At 38.3% G+C, this 22795-nt stretch overlaps 1 long non-coding RNA gene across 1 annotated transcript; it reads right to left on the bottom strand.

Annotated features, from left to right (window-relative positions):
- Nucleotides 1-276: 276 nt before the first annotated feature.
- Nucleotides 277-22795, bottom strand: LOC110342910. The gene is made up of 3 exons (XR_002385084.2): nt 22680-22795; nt 3012-3167; nt 277-566 (listed from the first exon to the last, which is right to left on the bottom strand). It is a non-coding gene; the product is annotated as an uncharacterized LOC110342910 (long non-coding RNA).

Raw genomic sequence — 22795 nt, 5'->3', positions numbered from 1 at the left:
ATTGAAGCCACTTGAGGGGAATTGGAGACTGAATTAAATAAGACATGCTCAGAGGAGAAGCAGTACATCATCTCACTCCTGGGTGGGAAGCTAAAAAGGCTGTTGATACACAAATAGAAAAGAAAAATGTTTACTGGAAACTAAGAAAAATGGAGGTCGAGAAGAATTAGTAGAATTCAAGGGTCAAGCTGCTCTTTGTTTTATTGAACAAACAGATACACAACTTAGGGAACAGAAACTTTTGAAAGAAGCCTGGCTTATTCAAGGTCATCTTCACGTGAATAAAGTGTGTTGTGGGCTTTTATGGGACAACATGGGTTACAATTGGGCTGAGTGGGAAGTTCCCAGACTGAGTGAATTTTCTCTCCATAGCAGTCTTTCTTCTTCATCAGACGCAGATCTGGACCTTCTGGAAGCCGACCCCTACATTCTCTTTTCAAACATACATTACTTTCTGCAAATCAACCCTTGTGAGCTGAAGAGATGAGCTGATTGTTTTCTTACTCCTCACACAGCCTCTAAACAACAATTGGCAATACAAATCCATGTCTCCATCCTTTTCTACTCTGTTGGAAATGAATGACCATATATAAGTAGGTAGACCTTCACCTATAAGCATTCAGGTAATCCAAGCCATATTCACCAAAATGGGAAAAGGAAATCTATCCATCCTGAACTTCATTGTTTCAGCTACAGCCAAGATGGGGGGCTACTGCTAGTACTCGGGGACACAGTAGGACTGTCAGTAGGATCTAGCTTTGGAGTCCCCATCTCTATGGGAAAACTCGGAGGAAGCAGTAAGGTATAGGAAGGAAGGGAAGTTTATTGTTCAGTACTAAAATGTACCATCACCAGGGAGAGTGGCCAGTGGCCAAAGAGACCATTGGGAAGCAAAACACTCTCAGGGTGAGAGACAAACAGACCACCTCATAGCCTCTATGAGGTGAGTGTGCACAATGGCCAGGAGGACCACTGTGGCAGATCTTCCTTTCTAGAGAGGTTGTATAAAAGTGTTTATTAAAGTCTCTAAATAAACAGCTTTCCTGAGGGACATTTTTATTTTCTCCCAGGTGACTGACAGGCCCATTTATACTGACTGTTAGAGAAGGGAACAGTAATATACCCTTGGTCTTTATCAGGGAGCCTTCTACTAGATAAGCCCACAACACACAACTTACCCTTGTGAAGATGACCTTGAATAAACACATTTCTTTTTACCAATTTCTGTCCGCTAAGTTGGTTAACTGCCTGTTTACTAGATCAGAGGGCAGCTTGACCTTTAAATGCTACAAATTCCTCTGGACCTCTGATTTTTTTCAAGTAAACATTATTATATTTCTATTCTATTTTCTCTCTCTCTCTCTCATTTTGAGACAGTTTTTCTGTATAGTTCTGACTATCCTGGATCTTGCTTTATAGACTGTGGACTGTGATGGTCTCAAACTCAGAGATCTGCTTACTCTGCCTTCCAAGTGCTGGGATTATAGGTGTGTACCACCACTATCTGGTTTAGGGTTAGAAAGCTTAAACCCAGGTTTAGATTGTGAGTCCAAGATGTCACATTTCCTCCCAGGGCTAGAGACATGACTTAAGTCTTATTAGTTTGACTAGTAGAGTTTTGCAATTGCTGTCCTTGATTTGGAAGCTGTTGACTATGATGCTGACGTCCATCTCTTACATCCTTTAATTATGCCACTATATGACCAGCCACCTCAATAAATGGCTACAATTTACACAAAGACGTGTTGAGCCTCTAAAGGAACTGAAAGGAGAGGACAGGGGTTAAATACACAGGAGAGACGTATTGTGTAATTATCACACAATATCTCATGAATACACTCAATTTAGCATTTCAATAAAAAATTATGAAGTAAAAAAATGAAACACCGTGCGTGTGCACTGAAACACAAGAAAGTGTGAGAATAGAAAATTGGCTGTAGGTTTAATTGAGAAGCAGAAGCTGGGCATGTCTTACATGTCAGCAGTACATGGTTATACTTTCAAGCAGCTCACCAAACAATAAGGCATGCAATATCCCTGCATGTGGAGGGAGCTGCATAGGCTACAGGGGAGCTCTGTCTATAACTGACAATCTGACCCCCTCTGATTTGGTTCGGTTTTACATTTCTCTAAGTCTTAGCTGGCTCATAGCATCACAAAATGATCCTAACCAGAGGCATGCAAGGTATGCTAAAAGATGCTCTATTGAGTTCCTTCCTCCATGACACAAAATACCGTGTTTGTCTCTGCCTGTTTCTTTGTCTGTTTTTCTGCTTCATTGAACCAGTTTTGATATCTCACTAGGTTCGTCATTAATAAATTAATTAGCATTTGCAGATGTTCATTTTATATGTCTATAAAATGCTAAAAATTTGTTTCTGGTTTTACAAAATTATGTTTTTAAAAGATAGTAAATTTTATTCATTTTATTCTTGGTATTTAGGATTAACTAGCAAGACCTGTTTTTTAATGATTTATTTATTTTTATTTTATGTGCATTTGTGTTCTGCATGCAGGGTGTGAGGATGTCAGATCCCCTAGAAGTAGAGTTACAGGCAATTTGTAAGTTCTCACGTGGGTGCTGGGAATTCGAGGCAGGTCATCTGGAAGAACAGCCAGTGCTCTTAATCACTGAGCCATATCTCCAGCCCCAAGAGACATGTTTTAAAGAAACAATTGAACTCGGTTCTTTAAATTTAATTAATTTGATATTAATAAAGACTACTATATATCATTAAAATAAATAATATAAACTTTGTTATTTTCCAATCATTTCAACCTAAATATTAGCCTGTTTAGTAGATTGTAACATAGGTAATATTTCCTTTATACTTTACCTACAAATGCTTCTTTTATACTTAACCAATAAGGATGAAAAATGCTGGTTTCCAAAGAAGATATCATGATAACCACTAGATGGCAAAGTGGTATTTGCAATATCAACTTTCAAGCAAGGTCTGGATTCTGCTGAGGGCAGTTGGGATAGAATTGTTCAGTGGATTGTAACTTACCCAAAGGTCCCATCAGTTAATGAGCTTGTCTGTATTAATTTTCCCAATGCTAGCAAGTCTTCACAGAAACATTTCAAAGCAGAGAAGCTATACATGTTAAACTGGAGTCACCTCTTCTGAAGTCAAAGCGGGGCCTCCATTTCATCTCTTTCCTACCTGATATAACGAAATAGTTAAGCATGAAGATTAACATGCCTTTATTCAAGCTCCTGTTAATCCACGAGAGAAATGGACCCTCAGAAGTCAACAGACCATACTGTTTCCCCTTTCATAATTAGATAACCAGAAGACAAGAACATATCGAACTTCTACTTCCATGATTCAGAATTCTATAAACATTAAGTTTTGACCCATCATTAAACAGCTCGTTTTTTTTTAACTAGAAAATACTTTGCTTGAAATGGAGATCTGACTCATAAATGTGAGAGAAAAGAGATCATGTCTGAAGTTCCAGGGGAATCTGTATGACAGACAGGTCTAGTAGACAAAGGGGAGAGCTCTACCAGAGGGCAGTTCATAAAAACACAGCTGTGAAGACTGACACCCTCCGAGGATTCACCTGAAAGCAAACTAGAGGAGAAAAGAAGTCTACAAACTACGTTTTTAGTGAAATCACGTAATATGCATCCAAAAAGACTTTTAAAAGCAGGAGAAAAATAGGGAATGATACAGAAAAAGACAGTAGTGATAGATCAAATAAATACATCTAATTCTGTCTTATCTTTTTCTTTATTTGATATTATATCTTAGGTTGATTATCATTATTCATTTTATTTCAATCCTGGAAAATATTTTTGTCCAACCAAATTCGGTTTTTTTTCTTCTTTTCTTCATTTGCTTTTGGTTTTCTGGTTTAGTTTTATTTTTTGTGATGAATATAGAGACACTGGAAATTTAACAGGAGGCTTTACAAAAATCAAACTCTGGTTGTATCCTTCCCCAAGTCTCTGTCTAACCTCTATGCTTCATGAACACAGAGAAAAAGCAGGGCTCATAAATGTCAATCAGGTGCTCTACCCTGGTCCAGGCCCTCACAAATGGCACTCAGGTGTTCTGACACAGTGCTCCCTCTTCTGCCCAGAGCACTGCCACAGAGCTGGACCTTGATCTCAGTGCTCAGCCCCCAAATATATCAGCATTTTCTTTTTTTATGTGTAGGCTGTTTTGTCTCTCTAAATGTATGTGTATTGTTTGCATTCCTGCTTCTGGTGGAGGCCAGAAGAGGGCATCAGATATATTGGTCACAAATGGCTGAGTCACCACATAGATGAAGGGAATCACTGAGCCATCTCCTCAACTCTACATGCACCATTCTTAGTAGAGAAATCCTAGAGCATTTCATTAAATTCAGGAACAAATGGTACTATGTATCCATCATATATAAGGAACGCAGTCTATAACTTCCCAGCATAAGAAAACACACACTATCACACAGCTTCAGAATCAGGAACACAGGCGTGACTGCATTTGTTACTCTGCTGAGGGTCTCACAGAATTGCAGTCAAGATATCTATCAAGGTTTCACTATTATCATTATCTGTGAAAGACTCATTTCTGGGGACAATCTGGCTCAAGTAGCTTCAGCACTGAGGACCTATGCTGGCAAATCCTCTCCTATGGTCACCCTGAGTTCCAACCCAGCCTCTCCAGTCATGATGTTTCTTTCTTCCACATCTGCAGTGTAGGCAAACTACAATATGGCAGTTTCTTCAAAGTCAGTAAGGAAAAAGTATACTCCGTAGTGAGGAGTTCTACGAGACCAGCACTACCCTTTTATGTTCCTGGTCACTCAAATTTCACATCTTTACTGTCTTTCTATTAGCCAAAAGTGTAACATAATAAATAAATAAATAAATAAAACCCAGAGACAGATATTGGGGTTCACGCTTCATGTTGAAGATCAGAAAAAACAAAGCAGCTGGGCACTAGCTCTCACTCTACCTCATACTAAATGCCATCCTGGCTCTACCAGACCTCAGACTGAAGCCTCTCCTCAGTGTGGCTGGAGAATCCTGAGACTTCAATGTCTTCCCTTCCTCAGTGTGGCTGGAGAATGAAACCTAATACTGACTACTGGAAACCCTGCTCCAATCTTTCATGCCCTTCTAGTGTGTGTGATCCCAGGTGCTGAGGTCATCTTTGTGGGAACTGTTTTTCTTTAGGACTGGATCAATCTTGTGAAGATCTGGGTGGCTTCTGACTCACAGAGATCCATCTACCTCTTAATCCTGAGTCCTAGGATTAAAGGTGTGTACCACCACCACCTAGCTTCTGGCTTCTGGGATTAAAAGTGTGCATCACCACTGCCTGATCCCTATAGCTTGAGGCTGACTTTGCTTTCTGAATCCTCGGGCAAGCTTTAATAAATCATAAATAATATATCGTCACACAAAAGCACACTTAGTTCATGCCTGTGGGACATGAAAATGTCTGAACCTTAAGAAAAAGGCTTCTTGGGGAGGCACCCTGAGTTCTCTTCATACCACCAACAGTGAATTTCATCTAACATTCTATTTGCATGACATGAGATTTCAAACCTGGGACAAAAGGCAAATTGATATCAAAACATTTTATGACTGCCAGGTTCTCCCAGAATCCCTCAGTTCCTACCTGCTACAGGGTCCTCCTGGCTGGCATACCTCACACACTTCCCTAAACTTCTCCATCCCAGGGGCTGGAATGCTCTTCCTCATATGATGCAAATATTTTGGTTACCTGCCCTGTGTGTACTTTTGAACTCCTGGCTGCTGTACCAGGTCACACTCTTACTCCTCCCCCTTCCCCCTCACCACACAGCACAGCTCAGTCTGGTCATGTCCACTCTGACCTTTCCAAGATGCCCCTGTGTCTTCCTCTGGATATGTTCTCCCACGTGTCTACAATAAACTTTCCCCTCCACCATACCAAGCATTCATGTTCTTTTCTTTTCCTATTTATTATTTTTTTTAATTTATTTGGTGACGAACCCCCGGGAATGATAAAAATGCGCTCCCTTCTGAGGAACTTGGCCATTTTGAACAAAGGTGATGATCTGACTCTCCTAATGTATGTGTGGATCATCTGTTTATGCTGGGTTCTGCCACTCACAAAATGTGAATCCAGATTCCAAAGTCCGGCCTTTCATCTCCTTCCTCTGCCGGCTTTCACTTGTCTCTTTGGGCTCTGTCCTGCTGCAGTTCCCTTTTATGCCCTCCACATGAGCACCTCTCCGGCTCCTGCAGCCTTTCCATAAATAATTTTAATTTGCTACAGCATATACATGTGACTCAACTCTAGTTTAGAATATAGTATGTATGTAACTTAGATTCAGCTCTCCTTTAGAAAAAAATGGATATTTTTAAATAGCAACCGTGAGGCTCTCTTCCATCTTGGCAGATGACCTCATCAAGATGTAATCATCCACATGGCTGGCAACCATCTTTACCATGGTTAGAGGGTGCATATTGTAAGACTTCAGGATCGTAAGATGGCCACATGGTATAAAAGCTCAATTATAAATCTTTTCTGTCCTACTGAGCCCCCTGTTCATCATTGCGTCTCCTTTCTTGACTAAGGAGACAGCTGTTCTCAAATATTCTGGATTGAGATAGATGATAATAAAAACTTAAAGTTATATTTGCTACAATATACTATATATGTATGATTCAACTCTGGTTTAAAGTATTCTATATATGATGATAACAAGTTTAGGCTATAAAGGTCTACTCATTAACAAAAGTTGGTTTAGCATGTATGTCTAACTACTTACGTCTTTGCTAACTGTTCAATACCAGACTTCTAAAAAAGGTGAGTAACAACATGTTTGATAAATAATACATATTTGATAATCTACATTTGTAAATTTCTAATGTCTACTACAGTTCACAGTAATATTTGACTAGATTCCTTGTCTTTGTTCACTTGTTAAGCTTCAGCTACTTGGATAATAACCATCTAACTATTCCATACAAAAACTGTGGTATTCTATTTTGATATTAAAGGTAATTTGATTAAATCTTCAACTCAAAGTTTAAGGCTCAAAGTGACCATGGATAAGACCTTAACCTTAAAAAAGTACTACCTTGTAAAGTACTCATTTAGTAACAAGATTACATAACCTCCTTATGTGTTCATACTCATACTTAATAGCTAGATGGTTCTCAAGCTTTTCAAAGATCTACTCAATATGGCATTTCAATTGTTTAAGCTTCTCATAATAGACAGAACTGCCCCCTCCAAATATATCTTATAAATGACAATAAGATTCCACCTGGACTGTAGTAAAGATAAACTCCCCCATGACTTGCCTACTGCTATGGCTCTTCACAAACTGTGGACATTTCGGGGGTTGATTGCCCAAAGTAAGGTGAGTCCTCCAAGTTTCTCCTCTACAGAAAAAAATCTCAGACCAGAGTCTGGTGGCCAAAGGCCTATGCTGCTCTGTAAGACAGCAAAAGGTTAAATGCTGTCCTGTATGACAGCTGAAGACTATCATAAGACTATTACCCCTAACAAAATTGTAAAGACCACCTAAGACTAAGGTAACCATCCTAGGAAATGGAGGGCCTCTGTCATTTTAATTGATACATAGGCCATTCCAATTTTACTTCCAGCTATAATTTATTCTTCTCAGATCTCCGGAGATATTCAGCGACTGTAGCTTTAACAGCAACAAGCATACCAGCTCCTTCCCCAAAGCTTCAAAAGTCTTCTGAATTGTCTTCACATCAGGCAATGAGTCTCACTTTCCTAGAGGTTCTAGGTTTCATATGAGAAAGACTACCTTGATACCAGATTCTAAAAAGAGATAGAACCACAAAACAGGTTTTGAAGTAATTTTTTACTATTACCTTATTTAAAGGAACTTGCTTTTTGATGACTGCAGCAGGGAGTTCTGATAAGCTATTAGTCTAGCTCTTGTAAAGTATTGCTTAATATTAACAAAGTCACAAGCTCAATTTTTTTACATTTCTTTTGGTTGTACTTTAAAAAGCAAATCCTTCTCACTGTGCCAGAAAACATGTGTCCAAATTATTTATACCCATTTTTCTTAATAAAAAAAGAGTATTCATGTCTTTAACCCAGAATTGTTTTGGGTTCCCAAGCTTCTACTGTGACTCAAAGGCATTAGTCTACTGCTCTTTCTATAATGTGGATTTCAGTACAGATTACAAATAGTGATGATGTCTAAAACTTGTATCTCTTACTTTAAAAAAAATTTCTTGCCCGTCAGTATACACCTTTAATCCCACCACTCTTGAGGGAGAGACAGGCAGACCTTTGGTCCAGTCTGGTTTACAGAGTGAGTTCCAGGACAGGCTCTAAAGTTACAGAGAAACCCTGTCTCAAAAAAAAATTATCGTAGGCTTCAGAGAATTGACTTGGATGTACCTCTCACAGGTCAAACCAACTCCAGAAAAGTATTCCTGCCAAGCAACAGCCCAAATTTTCCTACCTGTTTCTGAGATTGGGCTTCCCCCCTTCTCTCTCTTTCTCCATCCTCCTCCCCCCTCTCTATTTCTCTCTCTCTTCCCACTCCCCTAGTCTCATGCCCCTCCCCCACTAAGGCATATTGTACTTCAAATTAAAGCAAACTGTACATCAACAGAGTATATCATATCAAATATCTCAACTCGGGCTTTTCATCCTTTTGATACTGGATTTTCAGGCTGGCTGAAAATCAGTCAAATCAAATCAAAACAAAGAAAAGAAAACAAAGAGTAAAATAAGAAGAATAAATCCAAATACATGAATAATAAGCACAAATACAAACAAACTCCATATTGACAATATTTCTATAAAAAATTAAAGCTTATCAAAGAATTTATTTAATCTAAAATAAAATATTTTGTCCTTTGGGATATTATTTCTGAGGCTTTCCTGGGGGAGAGAGATAGTTGGTTTTGTTATTGTTAGTTTTTGTTTGTTTGTGGGTTTTATTTTGTTGTGTTTTGTTTTATTGAGACAGGCCTTGCTATGTAGCTGTAGTGTGCCTGAAATTTGATGTATGGGCCAGGTGGGCCTCAAATTTCTGGTAATCCTCTTCCCTTTAATAATAGACATGTGGTGGGTTTGTCAATTTTATATTATATAAACTGACATGGGAAACTTTGACTAGTAAATTGTCTTAGTGGAAATTCAATAAAAATTTGACAATATGAAAATAGAGTCCTAAGAATTAAAATTCAATGAGGTAAGGTAGGCTTTACCTAGTGTAATATACAAAAGAGGCAAGCTCCCTATAAAACTTTGTGTGCTTAAAAACTTGTGGCAAGTTGTGTTGGACAAGAACTTTAAAAGCAAGTCTTTGTGGGAAGGAAAAACAGGCAAATTCATGGGATGCTTTATGCCTAGAAAATTGCTGTTGCTATAGTGTGGCTTTCTCTTCGGAACATTCCTCAGTCACAACCATCCCACGCCTTCAGTATCAAATTAGAAAACAGAACCCTTGGCAGCAGGAGGCCACTACGATGGATTCAGATAACCAGAGAAGCTGGAAAATTGTCAAGGATGCTTTGGAAATGAGACTGCAGAATCAGACTCCACATCCTGTCCAAATCTGTCCAACTACTGCACTTTGTGTGCAGAGAAGCTCCATGGAACCAGGAAAGGAAGCAGCCACAACCTGAAAATGTGTGTCACTTTGTTATAGACCTGCTTCTAGTATCTGAGGTTTTGCTGTACACCTGACCAGAGAGATTCTGATTGGAACACAGATTAGGAGGCAAAAAGCAGAGACTTCTTCAAGCTTGATGTATTAGAAAAGAAGATGTTGGAACTGGACAAGGTACTAGTTCCCAGGCAGGAGTTCCAGGGGCAACAGGATCAGATAAAGGATGAGCCTCAATTTGGACTATAAATGGCCTGCATCTGGTTCACTACGAAGCTGCACATGCCAGGGTATCTCTAGAGAGCTGGCTAAAGGACAGCACCTGAAAGACCCTGTGCAGAGTTGGAGTTCTCTCCACGAGCAGGATAATGAGGCTATGGCATGTAGTAGGGGCAGGGGGATCACCACAACCAGCAAAGAAATTCCAGGAACTCAGAAGTATTGTCTAGTGTCAGAACACGAATGAAACCATATGAGCAGAATTCTGAGAGTTTGTGAGATAATGCCAAGGAAACAAGGCAAGTCTTGTAATCTCTGTTCCTCAAACACTTGGATTGTTCTTGGAATGTGCTTTCATTCCCCTCTTGGGTATCCTAAATAGGAGTTGGTTTGCTTCAAATTACGAATCATTCTACTTTTATTATTCAAAAATGTGTCCAAGCATGGGTTGTCTTGTGACTATGTATAGTCTAAACTCATATTAATTTTGCTCCTTTGACCTTGCTTAACTATAGTAAAAATTGTCTGATGTTCTAAATAAAGTTAGTTATTGCATGAGACTTTAGTTCACCACATTATTATGCTCCACCTTCTCAGATTCATGCTGCCAAATAGAGTGGTAACAATTTAGAAGTCTATTGTGTTAAGAGAAGCTTTTTCTTTGCTAGCCACTTTGGTTTATCCCCCGCCAGCCGCCTGGGCTCTGCCGCATTGTAGTCCCCAAATAAACACACAAGACGCTGTATTAATTATGAAGCTGTTGGCCTTGCTTGTTTCTTACTGGCTAGCTCTGACTTAAGTAATCACCCCATAATTGTTAATCTAAGTATGTCTCTTACCGGAGAGGTTTCGGGGCTTCCTACCCCAATGGCGTTACATCTCGACTCTCTTTGTTTCTCCTTCCCAGAGTTCTCCTGGACTCCTAGTCCCTCCTATCTTGGTTCCCTATAGGCTCAACAGTACTTTATTGACAAATGCACAGGACTTCCCCCAACACTATTGGTCAGGACTACAGAGATAGCTCAGTAGGTAAAGAACTTGCCTACAAACATGAGTACCTGAGTTTGATCTCCAATACCATGTATGATGCCATTTATTTATAATTCCATGATTCCATGGGCACAATTGCTAGCCAGTCTAACTGAATCAGTGAACCCTTCTGCTAGGTGGGAAAGTCTACCCCCCAAATCAGAAAGGGGAAAACAATATGTAATTATGTGAGGGCACAAAATTCCCCTGATTTCATGAAAGACATGAACTTTGGGGAAACCTCAATAAATCTCTAATAGTATAATCACGAAGCCACACCTAGACAAAAGCCAGAAATAAAGAAAATATTTATTTAAGTCTAATTCATAAGAGCTAAGAACTAGAAGTTATCTAAATCTCCACTATCTGTAAACCAGAGAAATAAACTATAGCATCTCAATTATACAGGTAAAACTGTACGAAAATACATGAAAAGCAATAGATTACAGATTCACTTGAGCGTATCTCATGGCTATATCCCCAAAATGCTAACTGGAAGAAGGCACACATGAAGATTTATGTGAGAGAGGGAGAGTCACACAGATATATATACAGTAAAAATGCTTGGAAACATTAAAAGAAAAAATAATCTAGCCACTATGAAACCATATGGGAGTTTCTTACACCAAAAGTAGAAGTACCATGTGGTTCAGCTGTATTTCCTAGGTACATACCCATTTAGCACTACAGTAACCACAAGCTAAGTTACAGGATCATCACGGATGTCCATGAGTGGATAAAAGGATACAGTGGATATTGTACACGCACACACACACACACACACACAAACACACACACCACAATGGACTCATATTCAATTATAAAGGATGAAATCAGCTTATCTGTAGGACAATGGCCGCACTTGGAGATACTCGTTAAGATATGAGTGGTTTAGAAAGGCAGACTTCATGTGTGCTTTCTCTCATACTCAAAACTTGGAGTAGAATGACAGGGAAGTAGAATGGGAAAAGGAAGAAAATAGCAGATGAGCTGGGAGAGAGGGATATGGGGAAGATAAATGTCATCAAAGTGGACAATATACATATATAAACATGTCATACTGAAGCCTAGTAATTTATACAGAAGAGAAGATCTTGAAAACGAAAGTACTGAGAGAGACAAACAAATCAGCAAAGCAGAAGTACACAGGGATACAAAAGGATGTCAACACACCACCGCATCTTGGATCATCTCAAATACATCTCTCATATCTAAAATCCTAATTAACCTAACTGTAAGTTATAACTATTATAGGTAACTATCTATAATCTGTATTTAATTATACATTACATTTTTACATAAGTTATACAAACACAATAGCTAAATAAGAGGAGAAATTTATATATCGCAAAACTGTCTTAAATTTTACCAATAAATGAAAATCCATTCCAAGACAAAATATTCATTTCTATACCATAATCCCCTTTTACCTTTAAAAAGATCTTGGTTGTGATCATTAGCCATTTATAAGCAAACCCATTTAAATGAAGACAAAAATTTATAAATTGTATTTGGGAATTTTGGCATTGTTCATTTCTATCTGCTTCCTGGTGGATGAGGGTGCTGTCCATATCATGGGGATCATGACAAAATACAGAAACCTGTCTAAGTCCTTGTTTTATGTGTTTTTGTTTTGCTTTTTGTTTAGTCTATAAGCTGACTTAGATGTTGGATCACCTGGGACACCATTTCAGGGGAGTCTAGCTTCATCAAACCACACTAGTATGGAAGGAATCCATAGCTTTACAGTTTCAAGAATGCCAGACTTGCCCTTCTTCTCCAGGGATCACATGGTGACTCTCTAATCTTTACTACATTTCCCAGAATGCTCCTCAACTCCTAGTCCCCTTTCCCCCTTTTACAATATTTTTCCCTTAATAGAAATAAAACCCTCCACTTGAACTCTGCTACATGGCATCTTTCTCTCTTGAGCCCCATTTTTTAAATTACAACAACTATATCAAAGGGACATAGCATTAGGAAGGCTGAGAACCACTGCTATACAGGATCAGGATAATATAATAATCAAAGATATCAATGACATTAATTAATTAATTAACCAAATTCATTTGTTAAAAACAACAACAAAAATTATGCCTCATTTTTCAAAGCTCATTTTGTGTTTTCTTAAAATGGCTGACTTCCTGTGCTGTCTATAGACGCGCACAGAATGTGTGTGAGAGAGAGAGAGAGAGAGAGAGTTGACAAATGTGCACACTATAACTGTAATTCAAAATCCATATACCTTGGGGGTTTACCAAACTCTAAGCTACTGTAAAGAGGATTAAGTCCTCTGCATAGAGTGTGCACCAAAGCTAGACCTTGTTGGATGTTCTCAGCACATTAACCAGCAACCAAACATTCATGCAGGATCTTGTTTCCCCCTTCTTGGCTCACTGTCTAATAACAAGAACAAGTAGAGTAATCCAATCAAATTAAGCATTTAGTCCAAGAAGTTACAATTTTAAAAAAGCAATAATGTAAACTTTGGAACAAGGGTAAAGGAATTAGTCGGTATGAAATTTAGAAGGTTAAACCAAGAAAAAGAGGGAAAGTGTCAATGTTTTATTAAAGTTTTCTGCCCTCTTATATATCAGGATACTATCTTTAAAATATGGTGAGATTTTAAAACAGTACAAAATATTCTGTAGCAATGTTTATACCACCTTTTTGGGTTTTTTGTTGTTGTTGTTTTGTTTATTCTAGGCAGAGTTTGTCTGTGAAACTGTCTGTAAGGAACTAGTTCTGTGTAACCCAGGATGGCCTCAAACTCAGAGATCTGCAGATCTGCCTGCCTTTACTTCCCGAGCTGTAGTTAAAGGCAGGCACTTCCACACTCAGCTTGTTATATATCTTTTAAAGTAACATGAAATAGTATAATATGAGGACAGAAAACATCTAAATTGACTCAGAAATATGTAGAAAATCAGAAGACAGGACAACTGTAAATGTTAAAAATAAGTGATTCCACCATACTTCCAGATACTTTCCCTTCATCTCTACTTGGGAAAATATACCTCAGGGTAGACCTGCTGCACAATCATTCACATGTTTATGTGTGTCAAGAAAAACAACTCTCATGATTCTTCATTGCATCTTCTACAACTTAAGAATACAATTTTCATTAATTTTACATGTACATGTCAAGTACTATCAGCAGAAAAGTAAATTTTCAAAGGGAAAATTTCCTACGTCTGTATTAATACTTAACCCAGTAGTTCTGTAATAAAAGCTATAAAGGTAAAATCTAGATAGACGAATTATGTAAACAGTCGCACACTTGCAATGAACAGCCTGTGCAGATTCTAGCAGCTGTCTAGACTTGAGGGTATCTAAATAAACGTTACCTCTCCCACCAGTGATGAGCAAGCCAATTATGACTTTGAAAATTAATAGAAGTGATGCACTACCTCAGATGTCATGTCTCTGTGATATCAATAAGGTTGCAGCTTTTGATTGTCTTTTTATCATTTGTTTTGTTGTTGTTTTGAAACTAGATGTGCTGATTCTCATGACTGTTGACTCTTGCCCTGTCCAAACAGAATTGCTACCTACAGCCCCACAGTAGTGAGCTGGTGACACTGCCTCAGGCAGGAATGAGTGTGGCAAAGTCCTGTGACTTTTTCTTTAGATAAGTGGGCACTCTAGATTCACTTCTACTGCTGTGATAACGTAGCTTGACAAGAGCATCTTAGGAAGAAAAAGAGTTTTGCTCAGCATCCTGGCCATAGGAAACCCCAGTCAAGAGAAGGCAGAAATGAATGCATGCACACTTCTTGTTCTCATGTGTAATCTCATACAGTCCCAGGTCTGAGACCCAGGAGTGTCACTGCCCACTTTCATTTTGGGTCTCCTCACATCAGTTAGGGGAATCAAGACATGCCCCCACAGACATGCCCACCGGTTGTTGTTATTTAGAACATACTTCATTGAGGCTCATCACAGGTAATTGTAGGTTGTGGTAAATTGACAATTAAAGCTCATCATTAAAGTGGCCAGCCTTAATCTCTTGCAGAAATGCACACTAGGAACATGGCAAGAATAAAGTAAGAATTAAAGACACAGGGTTTCATCATGTGGAAGATGAATTGAGATTATGAAGAGAAATAAACAACATTTAAATAGAAAACACAACTGAGACTATGAATAAATATGAGCTACAAGGTAAAGAAATGTAGACAGAATTCTCTTATACTTTTCTAATCAAGGCTTACATGAAAATGTCAGTATTGAGTCCAAAATACCTTTGGGAAGGGATCATAAAGTGAGCTATAGTTTGTGCATTTTCGATATCTTATTTACTATAGCATTTTCCTCACCCAGTTATAGTGGCTCAGGCCTTTATTACCAACAATTGGGAGGCAGAGGCTAGTGAATCTGAGTTCATGGACAGACTAGTCTGCATAGTGAGTTCCAGGACAACCAGAGCTACATAATGAGACCTTGCCTCAATTTTTTCTGAAGATTATTTTGATAATCTTAAGGAAAATTAACATTTTTCTTTATTTCTGCAAATGTGATAGCATTTTTTAGACATTATGTTCTGTGTTTCTATATTAAAAGAGCCTTTCCCTTATATGGCTGCTGTTTTAAAATGTCATTTGCACCCTCTGCTACTGCCAACTCACTAGATAGTATTTATAAAGATCTTAATGTATTCCAGGCACATTATTACCTGTAGCTATATGAGTTGAAAATTGGAAGCACCCACAGGAATACACAAAATGAAGTAAAGTTTATCAAAGAATGAAGTCATTTACAATTAATTCAAGGCTTCCACACACCAAAAGCAGAGATAAATAGAGAAAGTCCCTATTTAAATGGTGATTCTTCAGAGAATTAAGGCCAGAAAAACATCTAAACCAGGTTGAAGAATCTTCTAGCACCAAATCTTGGATAAGAAAAGTATGAGTAGAACTTGAGGCCCTGGAAGTGGAAGATCATTACGGGATAAAGCTGGAACTCATAGCCCAACATCTTCCCCTTGTGCTAATCTCCTCTTCCAGGAATGAGGTGGGCAGTGTAACATATATGACTGCATAGCCAACATAAACTCAAGTCAACCCAGTTGAAAGTCCCCAATTATTCCCATTCTAAGACAATAAAAAACATGTGCACAAGAAAAGTGGTAACAAAATGGATATCATCAGTCATGTGGTAGGAGGCCATGTAATGACGTGGGAAATACTAATGATACAACATAATGCTACAAATTATGAGACTCCACAGAAAAAACTTTGTCTTAGACTCCACCGTTCTTTCTGAAAGCTGTGAAGTGAGTCTGGGCACAGCAGACTTTAGTAATCGGAAGAGATTCAAGAATAACTGGGGAAGGTGGTCTGGTGTAAAAGATAAAAAATAAAAAACTAAAACTGAGGAGGGCATCTAAGGGATTTCATGTTGGAAACTATGTGATTCGGGGTGGGAAAGATGAGGAGTCAAAAGAATTCTATGTGGGAATCAGCCTAGTAAGCAAAGTGAGAGTAGGGCAATGACAATTGCAAGGAGCAATGGCAAGAGAGTTGATAACTTTAGTGAATCTATACCTATCTACAATGAAGCTTCTCATCGGCAAAGAGTGACCAATATGAAAAGGAAAACAATGAAAATGAAACCTGTGGTGTTAGATTGAAATTTGGAAGCCATTGGAATGGCTTAGCCATTAAAAGCACTTGCTATGCAATACAGATGACCTGAGTTTGATCCCTGAAAGGAGAAAACAGACTCTCAAACGCTGTCCTCTGACAGCTGCTTATGTGCTGTGCTTGCATTCTCTCATACAAAACATACAGAGTAATGCACAATGATAGATAGATGATAGACAATCAGATGTTACATACATACATGCATACATACATACATAGATGATAGAGGGTTGGATTGATGATAAATGGATGATAAGAAATAAAAATAGTTTATAATTAATTTTAACTCATGGCTGAGATTTCAGGTAATCACTGTGCATCCTGGAAAATGTTCCTGTAAGGTTTTTGTAACCCCCTCTCCCTCCCTCCCTCTTTCTCCCCAACATATGTGTGTGTGTGTGTGTGTGTGTATGTGTCTGAGCCTTGAGTTTGTGCCTTGCATGAAAGGGCTAAAGACACCACCACCCCCCCATCAGTTTTCCTAGGACCTCTGGAGATTTCTCTCCATTTTCAAGTCCAACACTTTCTGTAGTCCAGGTGTTCAGAGCACAGTTAGAAGACACATACATGCATACATACATACATACATACATACACACACACACACACACACACATACATATGCATGTATCTTAATCAGTTTGGCGTGCTGTAACAAAATAGTATATAAAGTCTGGCATAAATGACAAAGATCAATTTCTCACAGTTCAGGAAACTAGATGAGATTGAAATATTATTGGGAACTCAACCTTGACACAGTGGCTTTCTTGCTATGTCATAACATGGCATGCCCTGTTTCCTTGTCAGTGTCAATCAAGAGAAAGACTCATGAGGTTGCCAATTTCATTAGATTGGGATTCCATATTCATAACTTCAGATAACTTTAATTACTTCGTTAAATAGCTACATAGACTTTTTAAAAATAGTCCTAGTTGGATTCAGTATTGTAGGCCACAATGCAAAATGAACCTAAATTGTGCTTGTACTAGAAAGGAAAAGAAAACAAGCAAGCAATGATTAAAATCCTATCAAACACACACAGACACAGACAGATAGAAAGGGTTCCTATGGGTACAACTGTATGATCTGTATCCCAAATACTGATGCTAATGGAACATGATCTGTTGAATAAAACAAACAAAAAAAATAAAACAGGAACCAACCATTATAGAAAATTCTCATAGGCTAGATATTTTATGACAAACATCTTCACTACTCACCATTGAAATCTCTGCCCTCAGGTTTTGCTTCCCTCTTGAATCTCTTTTCCAGCTGCCCCCAGAATATTCCTGTTGGTGTTCCAGGCTGTGTCCTCAACTCTGAACAATTCTCACAGTGGTGTTAAGTGAGAAAATGCAACTAACCCACCAATGTGTGCCCTCCTTGCTTCTCCTTCTCCTAATCCACTTGGACTCAAAGAGCAATTATCTTTAATTAAATTGTTTTCTTGCAATTTCTCAAAACTTTCATACCAGCCTAATTATCTCTGTATTCACAGGCTTGAATTATTGTCTCCTTTTGACTCTCCCTAGACTAAATCTTTAAATGTTTAACTTCTATTATACATTAGCATAAGATGGAATGTTGCTTGTCTCTTATATTTATGGTCTACTGGAGATTAATTAACTAATTAAGTAAATAATTCACTACACAAGATGTGTATACCTGTAATCCCACCTACTCGGGTCCTCAAAATGACCACATACTAAGAGTCTGCCTAGGCTACATAGGGAGTTAAGGTCCAACCTAAAAAACTTATCGAGAGCCTCAGTATAAACTTTAACTTTAAATAATTAGAGAACTAGCTCAGTGGAAAGATGTTTGCTTGCTACCACAGGAAAAATTTAGTGGACTTTTAAGTTCAGTGTGATGGTGAATACAAAAGAAAACTATAAAAATTAAGAGATAACCAAACTGTAAACATCTAATTTGAGCTGAGGACATTGAGCAGTTGATCACCCCATTGCCTTACGAAGCACAGATCACCAGAATCTGTATAAAAAGCATTGCACGTCAGCGTATGTCTGCAATCCCTGAGATGACAAGATGGGAGCCAGATCCCCGGGAGCAAGAAAGCCAGCTGACCTTCTTATCTGGCCAAGTCCAAGGCCAATGAGACAACCTGTCTCTAACACAAAGGGGAATGTGGCTCAAGACAGACAACATTGGTTATTCCCTGAGTTCTACAAGCTCATAGTGCCTGTGAATATGCAACCACACACAGGAGTTCATCACAGACAGACAGACAGACAGACAGACACACACACACACACACACACACACACCTTAAAGGGTCCTCAAGTGATCTATACTCAGGTCCTTAATATATAATAAACCTTTGTATTTCTTCCATCAAAGAACCCTTACTCTGAGAAGGCAAAGACTGTATTTTCTTCATCTTTGTTTCTGCAATAATTTGGGCGCAGGAAATAATACATATTTGAGTTTTTTCTATTATGTGTGAGTTGCCGTTCAATGGATTTTTCATTTATCCTGTTTCTCTTTCATGTGTTTTTCTTAAAGAGGCTGACAAGATGTTTCCGAGTGAGCTTTGCCAGGTATAGGCTCATTTGTGGAGTCACCATGGATACAAGTCTGTTCTTTAGTTTTATGAGTCAAGAATCTTAATCATAGCAGTTAATCTAGTGGAGGCCAGACTGGAGACTTTATTTAAAATGGCCAGGCTCACCAAAACGATCAGTGCACAACCATGCATATGAACTTTGGAGATAACGTTTGCTAAGAAGTCTAAAGAGTGGTATAAGCTAAAAAGAAACAGAAAAAGCAGTACATGTAGAGAAATACTCAGCATTTAGTATGTTTGATATTTTGGGGGAAAGGACAAGAGTAGAAAAGATGCTAGAAGGTGTAGGGTATAGCGTATTTAATATCAAACAGATAACAGTTTAATTTCCAACTATAATTCTTAAGAGCTTCTTTATGAATCAGGAATCACCAAGCCTAAAAATATGGTTATTGTGAAAATTTAGCAATTCAACTTATGAATAGTCCTTGTGATATTATTGGTAATATCACATAAAATTCAATGTGAATACTGATTCTCATTATTTTATCTTTGTTACCTATTACACATTCTTTTGTGCTAAATCTCCTGGAGCCACTTTACTTCCCAGAGGAAATAAGACTTTATTCCCCTTTTCTAGAAACTCTGAAATGACAGATACCAAGGGCTCTAGACTGCAGAGTAAACATTTTCTTCTTCATTTAAAATCAAATGTAAATACATGGTTAACAGACTACCCACTCTCTGCTTTAGCTATTAAAGAAGACTAGTGTTAACTTTGACTGGTAACAACAGGAACAAGTGAATACTCTTAGACTCTTTTCATCTGGAGAGGCAGAATTTTAGAATGTGTTGTTACCGATGTGTTAACACAAAAAACCAGGTTCCCTGTGGCAGACAGACATCTGGTCAAATTTTATCCCCCCTGTGTTTCTGTGAGGGTGCTTCTAAATGTGATGGAACAAGCTGACCCCGTAAAGATGGCCCTCCTTGGTAGACTGTGCCCATCTGCCAAGGGCCTGAGCAGAATAAGTGAACTGACCATTCTTTAAGTTAGAAGGAAATGCTCTTGTCTGGCTGAGTTGATCTGGAACCCATGCTCTTTTCTGTCTTTGAAATCAGACAGAAATATCAGTTCTCCCTGGGTATTGCATCTACTACTCTTCAGATGGAACTAAAGATCCCATGGAACTTGATAGCTTTCATGAAATCATGAGCCAATTCCATCGATATAGATTTATCTATGCATAGATATGTGTACTTCATATTTGTGTAGAAATAGAGATGATAGCCAGATGTTAGGTAAATGGACAGATACCTAGGTAGGTGGGTAGATAGATGGATGGATCATAGATAGGTATCTATTCGCTAATGAATTGATTCAATTTCCCTGAAGAACCCTGAATAATATAACCACCTGCTTTGGAGAAAACTGAGAGAATAAAAGATCTTGATAAGAGCTCCCTGAAAGGCACAGCTACTGAGCAGTCTTGTAAATTATCTCCAGCGTTTGCCATCTCATTCAATGGCACTGAGTGTCTGGATAAATAAATGACAGAGGCATACATGTAGAAGCTTTGATTGGCCTTTGAATAAGTTCCAGGGTACCTGGGTAATCAAATTTCAGAATTGTTTGTTGAAGGAACATCTAATGCAGACCGTACTTCTCCCTGACAACCCAGAAGTTACGCTTCTTTTTCATATTTGCAAAATTACACTTTTAAGGAAATGTTCAATCCATCTCAAAAATGCTTATTAAAGACACTGTAGAAGCTAAAGCATGCATTTTGAAATTCAAGGATTCAGAAATCTCTCCCACTCGTTCTCTGCCTCTCTGAACACGAGGGCACACACATATACACACACATCACCTCTAAATGTTTAGCAAGAATAAGAGCTTTATATTTTATTTATGTTTTGCTTGTACCATAAATTATGGTGATCATATTTATTAAACAGTATGAACTTTAGTTAGCCACCTATTGTTAAAATCTGTACTATACTTGTCCAAAACACACACACATAAAGAATATGAATGGCGTTTTGGAATTTCTGTTAAAAGATGAGCTACGCTGTAAATTTCTGATTAAGATATGGCTTCAAAGGCAACAACAGATCTAAGAAAACTTGCCATATCTTGATGTATACACATTGCAGCTAATAATAAAGAATATATCAAAGATTACAATTTCTGATGCAAGCTTTCTTATGCTAGTTAAACAAGACTAAACAATAACATATGTTAAAAGTTACTTTTCCTCTCCTTTAGGTGAAAAGCAAATAAATGTCTTCTCTTGTCCTTGCTAATATTCCATTTTCACAAAAGAGTAAAGTCATGGTCATGTGTGTTTAAAAATGAACAGATGTTTAAAATGATATCTAGCTCAAAATCAATAAAAGTAAAAGGCAGACATTAAAAATGGCTCAAACTAAGAATTCAAAGTGCAGACAATAAATCAGGAATATTTATGCAGATGTAAAAATTAATACAAAATTGTTTTTCCACAAGTAGCGAGGAGAGCAAAATGAAAGAATTTCTCTATATAGAAAATAATTTTTGGGAGACAATTTTTGAGAATTACTATTAGTTATTGATACAACATATGATTTTAAAAGAACTTCCATTGAACTTGGAGTTGTAGAACCCAAAGAGTATGATTTAGTTTTCCCACTGTGGCTCAAATTTTTCTTTATATTAAAAAAAATGTGGGCCTGGGTAGGTAAGAGCACAAGGAACTGAATTCAGTTCCCCAGCATCTATGTAGAGAGACAGGAGGATGTAGAGATATATACATCATCTGTAAAACATCCTCATGCACTGTAGGTGAACTGAGATGGGAGCCATTGAAATTTGGGGGCTGCCGTGCTATCTGTAAGTTCAGTGAGAGACTCTCAAGAGAATACACTGAAATAAGATAGATCAGGATATTTGGTGGCTTCAATTGTCCTCTGTGCATATAAATGATCATTATGGAGTTTTGAGTGAAAATGTCCACTATAGGCTTATAAGGATTGGCACTATTGGGAGTTACAGGAAGTGTATCACTGGGAATGGGGTTTGGGGTTCCAGAAACCAAAACCAGGCCCAGTGGCACTCTTTCTTCCTGTGGGCCTGCTGATCCAGATGTTGAACTTTCAGCTCCCTCTCCAGCACCATGTCTACTGTGTGCCACCATGCTTCCTACCATGACAATAATGGACCAAATCTCTGGGCTACAAGACAGCACCAATGAAATGTTTTCCTTTATAAGAGTTGCCATGGTCATGGTGTCTCTTCACAGCAATAGAACAATGATTGAGACAGGCATGTACACCTGCATATGCATGTGTACATAAAATACACACACACAGGCACACACAGGCACACACAGGCACACACGCATATGTGCATATGCGTGCTCTTGAGTGCACATATGTATATGCTTGCATGCGCGCACACACGGTGGTGCACAAACACATACACACACACACACACACACACACACACACACACTAGTTTTCATAAACAAGAATGCCAGCATTTAAGTCTGCTTTGTTCGTTTGGGTCTGTGTCAACAAAACATTACATAGAACTTTGGGGTATCCCTTAAAGGTTTACTCCTCCATTGCAGACAACGGCATGTAGTTAACCAGTTATAAAATGAAAAGACTAACATCCCAACCTTTGTAAGTGTAGACTCCGTGGAGCATGTGCTGAGAGCTGACTGGAGCAAAGGAGAAAGTAGGGAAACCAGTATTCTCACGCTGTTCCTTTTCTGCTTCACAAACTCACCCTGTC

Source organism: Mesocricetus auratus, unplaced genomic scaffold, assembly GCF_017639785.1.
Source record: "Mesocricetus auratus isolate SY011 unplaced genomic scaffold, BCM_Maur_2.0 Super-Scaffold_100043, whole genome shotgun sequence".
Taxonomy (NCBI): domain Eukaryota; kingdom Metazoa; phylum Chordata; class Mammalia; order Rodentia; family Cricetidae; genus Mesocricetus; species Mesocricetus auratus.
Note: the sequence above shows the minus strand (reverse complement) of the source record. Positions and strands in the feature narration are given on the sequence as shown.